The sequence below is a fragment of the Micromys minutus genome (assembly GCF_963924665.1).
Source record: "Micromys minutus genome assembly, chromosome: 29".
Lineage (NCBI taxonomy): Eukaryota > Metazoa > Chordata > Mammalia > Rodentia > Muridae > Micromys > Micromys minutus.
The window spans coordinates 18,833,611-18,845,323 of NC_137964.1; the positions used below are offsets into that span (position 1 = coordinate 18,833,611).

The 11,713-nt window shown below is 46.8% G+C and overlaps 1 pseudogene across 1 annotated transcript; it reads left to right on the forward strand.

Moving 5' to 3' along the window:
• Nucleotides 1–1,106: 1,106 nt before the first annotated feature.
• LOC308439327 lies at nt 1,107–4,995 on the forward strand (annotated as a pseudogene). The gene is made up of 3 exons: nt 1,107–1,205; nt 4,430–4,578; nt 4,989–4,995. The product of its transcript is annotated as an uncharacterized misc_RNA (transcript).
• Nucleotides 4,996–11,713: the final 6,718 nt, after the last annotated feature.

Consider the following 11,713-nt stretch of genomic DNA (forward strand, 5'->3'; position numbering starts at 1 on the left):
GATGTGTGCTCTGAGCCCATGTACAATTTACAAGTGCAATGTGAAAAGAAAATAAATCTTTCTCCTTCAGTCTCCCTCACTCTCCCTCGCTCTCCCTCGCTCTTTTTCCCTCTGCCAGGCTCCGGCAGATTCCTAAATCAAAACAAGTCTTTAGAAGAGAGCTTCAGACTGGGCTAGAAGTGAGTTTCCTCAAAAGGCAGGAGGGAAGGAGTGACGGATCTTTGAAAACAGACAGCAAGCTTTTTTTTCCCCCTCAAACCTGGCACCATTTAGAGTCTAGGGTATGGGGACAGGTGTTGACATGGGGCACCTCTGGGACGATTTCTGGAGAGAAAGTTGTATGGCCTGCACAGCCGTCTTCTGACTGAGTGGCAGATCATGGATTTCTTTCAGAAAAGCAAACTGAGTCAGGGTGACGTCCTTTTTCATGATCACCAAGGGTCAAGAGACCCAGCCAGGAGAAAATGCTTTTTTTTTTTTCTTTCTTTTTTTTCTTTTGCACAAGCCAGAGCCGAACTAAAGATGTTTTCCCCACTTCTGCAGACCACCTGAGCAGCTAGGTGAAGCCAGGGCCAAAACAAACAAATGAGGACCACCCTCCAAAGCGTCCCTTCCCTCCCCTCCTTCCCTCCAAAGCCCAGGGAATCAAGACTTAATTTGTCTCAACTAGATCCTGAGCTGGGGGGAACCGAAGAGGAAGAAGAGGGAAAGAGGGAAGCCAGGGGGGCCAGGCAGCGTCCATGCAGTTAGTGTCTTATTGATTTAGAGCCACACGAGCCAGCGGAAAGGACCATACCTCCTGCTGATCTCGGGAGAAGTGCTCCAAGATCCATGGCTGTGGAGTTGGGGGAGAGTCGCTAAGCCATCTGAAGGAACAGAGCACTGCAGCTCCTCAGCCTGATGGGCCAGGGCGAGCTTTAATTAACAGGGTCTGATGCCTCTTCTTTTTTGGTAACTGAGCAGATTTAAAGGGCTAGAGACCCAATTTGGAGGGTGCTGCTGCCTGCTGCTGCTGATGCTACTCGGGCTGCTGCTGTGGCTGCTCCTGGCTGCTGCTCTCGGCTGCTGGAAAAAGCTTCCTGCAGATTGCTAGTTCCAGTGAGGAGATGGAGCCAGGAGGACAGGAAATGGGGCTGTTCGTGCAGGGTCTCTTGGAATCTGATGTTGGGGAAACTGGACCAGGGTACCAAGCACAGCCCACACCAGTGAGTACCAATGTCCTGCCTGCTGTCCTCTTTGGCCAGGGAGAAGGGCTGCACCGGAGGTGGGGCAGGCAGGTAGCATCAAGGGCACCCTGTTCCCACTCGAGCCCGGACAGGACGCTGGTCAGAGAGAGTGGGAGGGAGTTTCTGCTCAGAGAGGGTTGTTTGAGCACGGCCACTGTAGAATGTGCACATTCATACACAAGCCTGCCCTTGCACACTGTCTGTGTATACACACACACACACACACACACACACACACACACACACACACACACACCTGTGTACCAACACCTACCTATATGGGGCCGGAGAGATAGCTCATCTGTTAAAGGCTAGGCTCTTAACCAAAAAAAAAAAAAAAATCTGTGTGCACACACACCAGTCCATGTACATGTGCCTGTGTATGCACACACACACACACATAAGCTCATATACATACATGCCTACTTGAGTATAAACACACATCCACTTGCATAAAAACGCACCTCTCTAACACCTTCCAATACCAGGCTTATGTCCCCTACACCTATAGCTTTTAATAAGGTGACCAAGAAAATCAGTGACATCAAGCATGGCCAAGAGAGTAGCCTGTAGTCAGATGTCCTCAGATGTGAGGAAAAGAATACGTTGTGGGAAATTTCTGCTGAGTTCCTGAGACCCTGCTGCTTCTGAAAGAGCACAGACCTTGTTAAAGACCATATTCGCTTTTTTTTTTTTAAGATTGGGTTTATTTTTATTTTATGTGTGTATGTGTGAGCACACGTGCATACATGAAAGCAAGTGTGTGCACATATGCGTGCATGCATGCGTGTGCAGTGCCTAGAAAGGCTGGATGAGGGTGCTGGATCCCTTGGACCTAGAATTGTGAGTCCTTTCTAAGGTGAGTGTTGGGACCTCCAGAGGAGCAGAAAGCACTTAGCTGCCGAGCTATCTTTCCAGCTCCAGGGACTGTATAATTGTTGGGACTATCACAGTGGAGACCCTTTGACACGATGCCTTTTCCACTGCTCCGGCTAAGGCAGTTGCTGGCCTCTCTGTAGTCTTCTCCATGGCCACTCCATGCCTCAGTCTCCGTTTCATTAGGCAGTGCATATAGTGGCACCTTACCAGGCACTTTGTGAATATGTGTATGAAGGGAGCTGATGCATGCTGGGTAATAGACGCATGCAGAGGTAAGAGCTGTGTTTTCCTGTATTGCTCTCCACCTTCTTTTCTAAGACAGGCTCTCTTACTGACCTGGAGCTATTTGGCTAGTCTGCCTGTCCATGAGCCCCACGACCTGTCCTGCTGATCTTCCCATCCCTACATCCCCTGTTCTGGGGTTACACGTCTTCATGCCTGGCTTTTTATTCTTGGGATTCAAACTTGGGTCCTTGTGTTCAGATGGCAGGTACTACACCAATGAAGTCATTTTCTCAGCCCTTGCCTGGGATTTTTAATACCATTCCCCTGATAGGAACACAAAATAAACTCAGCCAATCAGCGTTCAGTATCTAACAGTCTCCAGCGTACATGCCCGAATGTGTGCTAAGATGGTGGGTGTGAAGGGGTAGCCTCAGATCCCTCCCAAGGATGCTAGAGTCAGGTGCAGGACCCTCTTCTCTTCCTAAACCTGCCTTTGAGACTCAAAAAATGACAAGGTCAAACCAAGCCAGAAATGCTCTATATGGGAAGAGGAAGCAAAGACGAGATGGGGACTTTTCAGAAGCTCGTCCAATTATAGCAGCACTGAACTTAACCAAACCCTAGGTGATTGAAACAGCCTCGTGAAGAGAGTATGCACTTAAAAAAGGAACCATGAAACAGCACACAGGCCTTTAAGGAGACTAGGAGAGGTGAGAGGTGGACAATGGATCCTCGATTCCCTCCTCCCCACTGAACAATAAATCCCTGATTCCCTCCTCCCCCTGAGAAACGGTCCCTGCATCTTGCCCAGGTGGCCAAAGAGAGGGTCACTCTTTAGGCTTCACCTGAGACTTAGGTGGACTCCCTTCAGCTTCCCTCTGCTCCACACCCACTGCCAGCTACCAGCAGCTCCCACCCTCACATGCACACGTGCTGTCCACAGCACCCCTCCACACACTTAGAGCTTGTTCCACAGAGAATATGATGCTATCCTCTTGGACCCAAGTTCTGCACACTTCCTTGTCCTATGTCTCTTGAGGGGGTATCTGGGTCGCCTCTTCCTTGTGTCCACAGAAAGCAAGTATGCCAGGTGGCACAGAACTTATAGTCCCAGCACTTAGAAGGTGAAGGCAGGAGAAAAGAATTCCCAGGATAGCCTCAGATACGTAGTGAGATGAAAGAAAGGAGGGAAGAAGGAAAGGGAGGGAAGGAGAAAAAGAGGGAGGGAGAGAGGGAAGGGAGGGAAAGAAGAGAGGGAGGAAAGGCAAAAAGGAGGGAGGGAGAGAGAGAAAGGAGGGAAAGAAGGGAAGGAGAGAGGGAAGGGAGGGAAAGAAGAGAGGGAGGAAAGGTGAAAAGGAGGGAGGGAGAGAGAGAAAGGAGGGAAAGAAGGGAAGGAGGGAGGGAAGGGAGAGAAAGAAGGGAAGGAGGAAAGAAGGAAAAGAGGGAGGGAGGGAAGGGAAGGAGGGAGGGAGGGAGGGAGGGAAGAGAAGGAAAGAAAGGAAGGAGGGAGAGAGGGAGGGGAAAGGAAGGGAGGGAGGGAGGATGAAAGAAACAAAGAAAGAAGGAAGAAGAAAGGATGGGAAGAAAGAGAAGAGGAAAGAGAGGGGAAGGAAGGTAGGAAGTAAAGGGGAAAAGAAGAAAAAGAAGAAGTTGGGAGGTGAAAAGGAGAAAGAGAAAGAACAGAGAGGAGGGAAGGAGGGAGGGAGGAGGGAGGGAGGGAGGGAAGACTAAAGAAGAAAGAAAGACTGGTGACAATGTGTCCTTTCCCTAGTGATTGACAGAGGGACTGCCCACCCTCTCCGCCCTTGTCTTGACATCTGAGCTGTCTCTCCACCTTAACTCACCTTACCATTCAGACAGGCTCCCTCAGTGAACCTGAAGCTCATGGTTTACATCCAGTGAGTACCCAGGATCCATCCGTTTCTGCCTCCCCAGCACTGGAGTTAGAGCCATGTACCACTATAGCGGACTTCTTTTTACATAGCTGCTGGGGATTCAAACTCAGGTCCTTATGCTGGAGCGGCAAACCCTTTAACCCTATCTTCAACCCTTCAGTGCCCTTTGATAACTGCTAATGCCAACCTTGCTGTATCCTTTAGAGAAGAAAAGGGCTGGTCTGACCCATGTCAGAGAAAACAGCCCATCAGAACCACAACCCTCAGGGAGTGGAGTGCCAGCCATTGATGGAGCCCTGGGTTAGAACCCTCCTCAGAGGTCTAACAACTCCATCAAACCCTTCTCGGACCAGGTAAGAGTACCATTTGCCTTTGGTTCCTCTCCTCCTAGGCTGGTAGCTCACCTTGCAATTACTAATTCCTGGTTAAGTTCAACTTTCCAATTTCTGGGCAACCAATCCCATGTGTTGAGTGCCATCTGTTTGAAACATCTAGTGTGGTTTTTGTTTTCCTGACTGGTCAAGAATTTTTTTTTTTCCCTTGGAAATCCCAAATTGGAATGTTCTAATAGTCACGATTAAGCCTCAGTCAGAACGTTCTGGCACAAAGTACATATCTTGGAGTATGTTAACATTTACCAATTAAATGAAATTATAAGAGAGTAAAAAAAAAAGAAAGAAAGAAAGAAAGAAAAGAAAAGAAAATGTGAGCTCATCCTTCACATTGGAGGCTGCTGGCACAACTCTGTGTTATCTGTTTATAGTTTATGATACCAAATTTATAGGCATCAAGAAAGAAAAATATTCCCAGCCCAATTTTAAATCCAATAAATTCAAGACAAAAAAAAATTAAGAGGCAAGAGAAAGACTTGAGAAGTGGCCTGAATGCCACCCAACAGAGAAAGGCGATCACTATGATGTGTACACAATTGTTGTGCTTGTTACCGAGCTTTCGCTCAGTGTGTCAGGTCAGCACTGTGTTAATATTGTGAAAACTGAACAGTGGAGCTGTGAGGAAACATCACATCCCACATGGGAATCTCTATTCTGACAGACAGACAGACAGACAGACAGATGAACAGATGGATGGACAAACAGATAGATGTGAATCATAGTACAGATTGTATATATATATATATAGATATAGATATAGATATAGATATAAACATAGATTATAGGTATAGATATAGGTTATAGATATAGGTTATAGATATAGATTATAAGTATAGATCATATATTGTAGGTATATGCATAGATTATAGATAGATAGATAGATAGATAGATAGATAGATAAAGATTATAGGTATAAGCAAAGATAGAGATAGGCAAACAAATCAGTCACTTTGGAAACAGAAGAAGAACATGGGACTCACACTGGAGAAAATTCTCTAAGGCAAAGTCTACAGAGGCCTCTGTTATCTTTCTACACACTGAGGAGAATGAATAAGCCCATTTGTCGTTGCTGTAACAAAGTACCTAGGTTGGGAGCTTTATAAAGAAAAGAGGTTCGGCTCATGGTTTTTGAATCTCAAAGTCCAAGTTTGGGTGACCTCAGCAGTAGTCCAGCCCGAGGGCCAGTGGGTAAGGTAGTTGGGAATATGATGGTGCTGATGAGAAACACGAGATCACAATGCTGAATAGGATGTCAGAGCAAGGCTTGAGGCCGGATTTATTCTGTAACAATTCCCTCAGGAGAACTATGCTGGGTCATCTCTACTGGCAGTTGACCAGAGTGAAGGGTGATTAGGAAATTAGTAAGACACACCTCTAGGAGTGTCTGAGAGGGCATTTCCAGGAATGATTGGCATGTGGAAGAGCGAATGAGAGGAAGACTGGACCTGCTAGTATGTCAGATTCATTATCCAAAAGCCTGGGAATTAGGATGGGTTGGGGAGGGGACAGAAGAAGGAAAGCTAGCCAAGCATGTAGCTCTGCTCTTCTTCTTCATCCATCTACTGCAGCTGCCGTCACCTGTGATGACCCACGGACACTCCTCAAGAAGCCTCCAGGCCTTCAGCCTCAGACTAGGGCTGAATCATTGGTCCAGCCTACAGGAAGTTGGTGATGCTGCCATTTGAAATTTCATCAGTGGGAGTTACTGGTGTTTCCAGCTATTGGGTTCTCTGACCGTCCAGCATGCAGATGGTCACTGTGGGACTCTGCTGTCTGCAATTATATAAGCCAATCCAGTAAGTGTCCCTGTGATCATTTTATAATACCTCATATTACAATATGTCGTGTGTATTATCACATATACGCTTCTGTGTGTTCTGTTCTTCTAGAGACCCCTAATACAGGAAGTAACCTATATACTACCTTAACACATCTGAGACCATTGCTACCTTCAAATGTGCCCCACATAGAAACACATCTTCATATGCATGCATACAACTCACACACAAATGAACAACAACAAAACAGCTGAGTCAGGCGTTCGTGTCGCCACACCTGAATCCCAGCATTCAGAAGATAGAGGCAGGAAAATCTCTCAGTTCAAGGCTAGCCTGGTCAACAGAGGCAGTTCCAGAACAGCCAGGTCTACACAGAGAACCCCTGACTAAGAAAAAAAGCAAAAAAACCAAAATCAGAACAGTTACAATAAAGACAAGTAGATGAGACAAGAAATGCACAGGGATGTTGCAGATTCTTCTCACAGACACCAACCGACTTAGATTAGAGGGGGACCTGCAGAGGTAGATGGTGATACCCCAAACTAGAGGATGCTGCATGTTGCCGTACTGAACAGAAGAAGCCCCTGCTGCTGACATACAAATGGTGGGGGAGGGGGGTGCAAAGCAGGGGATGGAAGATAGAACAATTCTAGTCAGAGAGAAAATATGGAGGGAAGCTGGGTACATTATGACAATCTGTGTCTCATGGGAGGAGAGAAGAGTCACCGCAGGGCTGTCTTAGTCAGGGTTTCTGTTCCTGCACAAACATCATGACCAAGAAGCAAGTTGGGGAGGAAAGGGTTTATTCAGCTTACATTTTCCACATTGCTGTTCATCACCAAAGGGAGTCAGGACTGGAACTCAAGCAGGTCAAGAAGCAGGAGCTGATGCAGGGGCCATGGAGGGATGTTGCTTACTGGCTTGCTTCCCCTGGCTTGCTCAGCCTGCTTTCTTATAGAACCCAGGAATGGCACCACCCACAATGGGCTGCCTCCCCCCACCCCTTGATCACTAGTTGAGAAAATGCCTTATAGCTGGATCTCATGGAGGCATTTCCTCAACTGAAGTTCTTTCCTCTGTGATAACTCCAGCTTGTGTCAAGTTGACACAAAACCAGCCAGTACAAGAGCTTATCTGGGTCCTGTCCCAGTGAGGAAGGTACCTTTGAAAAATATCCTTGAACTATATCCCAAGTCAACCTGAACAGCAAATAAAATGTACGAGGACTTGCAATTGGAAAAGAAATAGATAAACCTTTCTAAAAGAGAATTTACGCCCCTCCCCCCAGCACTATTTTAGAGGAAAGTCAAATCCGCAGTCTGTCTTGAAGGCTCTTTATGAACCGCTGGCAGGAAGTTACCTTTCACCACGCGTCCTCCTTCCAGCTTCAAGCTGACAAAAATAGTCCCAGACACATAGAAGTACTGTCGACACCCGGAAGAGGCTAGCTAGCTTCACAATCTGGCCTCAGCATGTTCTGCCAGCTTAGGGGTAACCATCCTCAGCCCCTGGTAAATGCCTAACTATCTACCAATGCCCTACACCGATGTATTCACTGGGAAACATCCCAAAGATCAGTTTCTCTGAAACCCTTTCTTTTCCATTCCCTTAGTAGAAAGAGGTGCCTAATTCTCTTACAGCAGCCAGCCCACTGGGTAACCATTTTATTTTTCTCCCAGAAGCTGTCTTCCACTCTATAAGAGGCAGGCATTTCTCCATAAGAGACAAGTGTCTCCCTCCATAAGGAATATAAAATCTCTCATTATGGTACACTTAGCTTATCTTATACAGGGCTGACTCGCAATAACTTTAAATTGTTTTAATTATCTATTATTAGTGCGTGCGTGTGTGCATGTATGTGTGCATGCTGTTGGGACACACATGCTACATACAGCATGTGTGCGGAGGCTGGAGGTCAACTTTGTGGAGTTGTTTCTCTCTTTCTATTGTTAAGTGGGCTCTGGGGATCAAACTCAGGTTGTCAAGCTTTTGAAACAAGCACTTTACCTGGCTGAACTATTTCACTGGCCCCAGAAAATTTTTATTAATATGAACTAATGCCTGGGTAGGGAGGCTTACACTGTTATCCAAGCATTCAGAAGGCTAAACCAGGAGAATGGTGACTTCAAGGTTAGCCTGGGGTATATACAGAGACACACCTTCCCCACCCCACCCCCACCCCCAAAAAAGCCATGGATCTGCTTCTGTATTAAGCTGAGAAATACCCCCCCCCAAGCCATCAAAGTAAGTGCACATTCTATAGCCCTATAACAGGGAGCTAGCTACTCAGGACAGAGAGCTGCTCTAGGGATACTTGGAGTAACTCTCTTAGCTCAGTTCCTAAGTGCTGGGTTGCAGGTGTGTGTCATCACACCTAGGCAGCTCCTGTGTCTTATTGTGATAACCCATTGAGACTATCGTGATCGATCGGTGGAGCTGGCTTCGGGTTACCACTTTCCTCGTGTTGAGACAGACAGAACTTTCCAGAGTCCCTGTGAATCCAGATTCACCATCCTGATTCTCAAGTTCAAGGTTCCAAACGATTTGCAAGCAGCAGAAGTAGCATCCTGTTTGTGCCTCCAACCATCTCCTGGCCTCTGCTCAGTTACACATTCTACTTCCTCCTCCCCTTCACCAGATTCCCCGGGCTGGTGGGAAACGGCAACTCATGGAAAGGTGTGACACCCCCCAAAGCATGAACTGTGGTCATGAAGGATAAAGATACTGTTCATAAAATGTGTCCTCACAGGATAGGAACTCTGAGCCTGAGAAGCTGTTGTGAAAATGTTCTCCCTGGTGGAGATGTGGACCTTCTTCAGAAGGCAACAAAGACAAACCAAAGTATAATTACACTCAAGTACCCCTTGGGGGAGCCACAGAGCTTATGGGGTTTACTTTCAAGGCATGGGTGAATGACGAGTTACTAACAGGAACTTGCGGGACCCCCAAAGTATCCACAACAAAAAGTCTTCACCCAGCATCAATGACAGCTTCCCCTCAGCCACACATACTGAATCCCCCCCTAGTCTTCTTCAGCCTATATACTACTGTAGCTCTTCCCAGGACCACTCTCCAACAGCCAATTAAGAAGTTTCAGCCATTGCATACAAATGGCTGAAAGGAATGGCTGAGTCTCAGGCGAGGGTCCAGTGACCCTCCCCCACGCTGTCAAGAGTCCTCACGCTCACTCGAGACACTTAGAGCAGATGTCCTGAAGCTGGAGGCTGTGTGCCCCAGGAGATAGTACCTCACAACAGAAGCTCCGGCTAAATCCAGACACAGAGGGGTGATTACATAGGAGGTGGGATGCCAAGGTGCTTTCTGGGTAATGCAAAAATCCCAGAGAGGCCAGGAGGTAACCTCAAATTCATTCCTGGAAGGATAAACGACTTGATACACCCCTTCACCCCATCTGCATAACTTTTGACCCCAACATAGCCCGGTGCGGTGCACAGCCTGCCTCTCTGACTGGAAACCCCCGCCAGCGTAGAGCTCTGGATAATGTATCAGTGGCGGTGTCATCTCCCTAAATCCAGTTGCTGTCACTCGGCAAGGCCATCTTCTGATGTTCCAAGGCTTGGTATCTTTTTATCTGAGCCCTGAGAAGATGCCAGAGTCAACAATAATGCCATCTGACATCTGACGCATGTCCACAACCCCAGTATCCTGGACTCGTATGCAGAAAACCCACCATGAAGACAGAGATACAATGACTGTAAGATTAGAAGAACAGATGAATTCTGACCAGAGGTCAGCCCCAGGAGGAGCGTGAACAGCCCGCCAAGCCTGCTCTTCCTGGCCATGGCACAGAATCCACCTAGGGAGTCTTAAACAGAGAAAGGTTGCAGGCTTGTAAGATACATCAAAACTCACTCCCTTTCCCTAAACAAAAGAGCCCTCTGTGGTGATTAATATCAACCACTGTATAGGATCTAGAATCTCCTAGAAGACACTCACCTGGGCATGTCTGGGTTAACTGAGACTGGGTGAGAAAACCTATCCTGGATATGGGAAGCACTACTTCACTGCTGGGCTCCTAGACTAAATGAGACAGTGAGTTGAGCACAAGCATCCATGTCTCTCTACTTCCTGAGGACTGTGGATACAATGTAACCAGTTCCCTCACTCTTGTTGCCATGCCTTCCCTACCAAGATTGACTGTATCCACTTGAACTGAGAGCCTCAGTAAGCCCTCCTCTCTTAAGCAGCTTCTGCCTTCCCTACCATGATTGACTGTATCACCTTGAACTGAGAGCCTCAGTAAACCCTCCACCCTTAAGCAGCTTCTATCAGGTATATGGTCACTGCAATGAGAAAAATAACTACTAGGCCCCTGTGTGTTATAAAGTGTATCAGCCCAACCATTTGTTTACTCAAGGGTTGAACTTTATTTCTATGGTCACTGGCCATGACCCTTGTCTATGTACATATGACTATATGCACAACTCATAAAAAATTAAAAAGCACAAAGAGGTGACCCCAAAACTACCATAACCCAAGAGTCATCAATGTTTTAAAATATATTTACATCCATTGATAGAAAGAGGGGACTGCAGAGATGATTCAGCAGTTAAGGGTGCTTGTTGAGCAAGCTAGAGGGCTGGAGATCAAATCCCAGCACCCACATTACAAACTAGACTTCAAACCAGGCATCCCTTGTTCTGAATGGGATGGACACAGAAGGATCATTAAGGCTTATAGTTATCCATCCTAGGAGAAAAACACCTACCCCACATTCAGAAAGACATTTCCTCAAAGAAATAAGTGGACAGTAACAGAAGTAGACACCTGACACTCTTTCTTGATCTACACACACACACCAGTTTTGGTTGCCAACCAGAAAATATCCACTCCTTGTTGCCTGTTTTTCTGTGCTACTGTGATAACCATAACCACAATTCTGGTGACTGTGACTCACTGAGACACTGCTAAAAGACCCCGCCTAGAGACCCAGAGGAGACAGGGGCCATGTCGGATTGTGTTCAACACCTACACAGGTTGACTTGGAGGCTGAGACTAGAACCTCATTTGCCCTCTCAGGTGTTATGCTATCTTTCCTGGGAATCCATGAACAAATGACTAATCGCTCCCAGTAAGGTACCAGAGTCCAACTCATCAAACTTTACTGAGTTGACTGAACTTACAGAGAAACACATGCGGGATTACTTACAGAGGCAATGGGTAACATTACAGCTGTTATCTCTCACTGAAAATTCACACTCTAACATGAGTGGTGACCTCATGGATACTGAAACCTGGAGTCCTCCTCTCAGTTAACTTTCTACTTCCTGTATAGTCTAGCATCACTCAGGATTCTT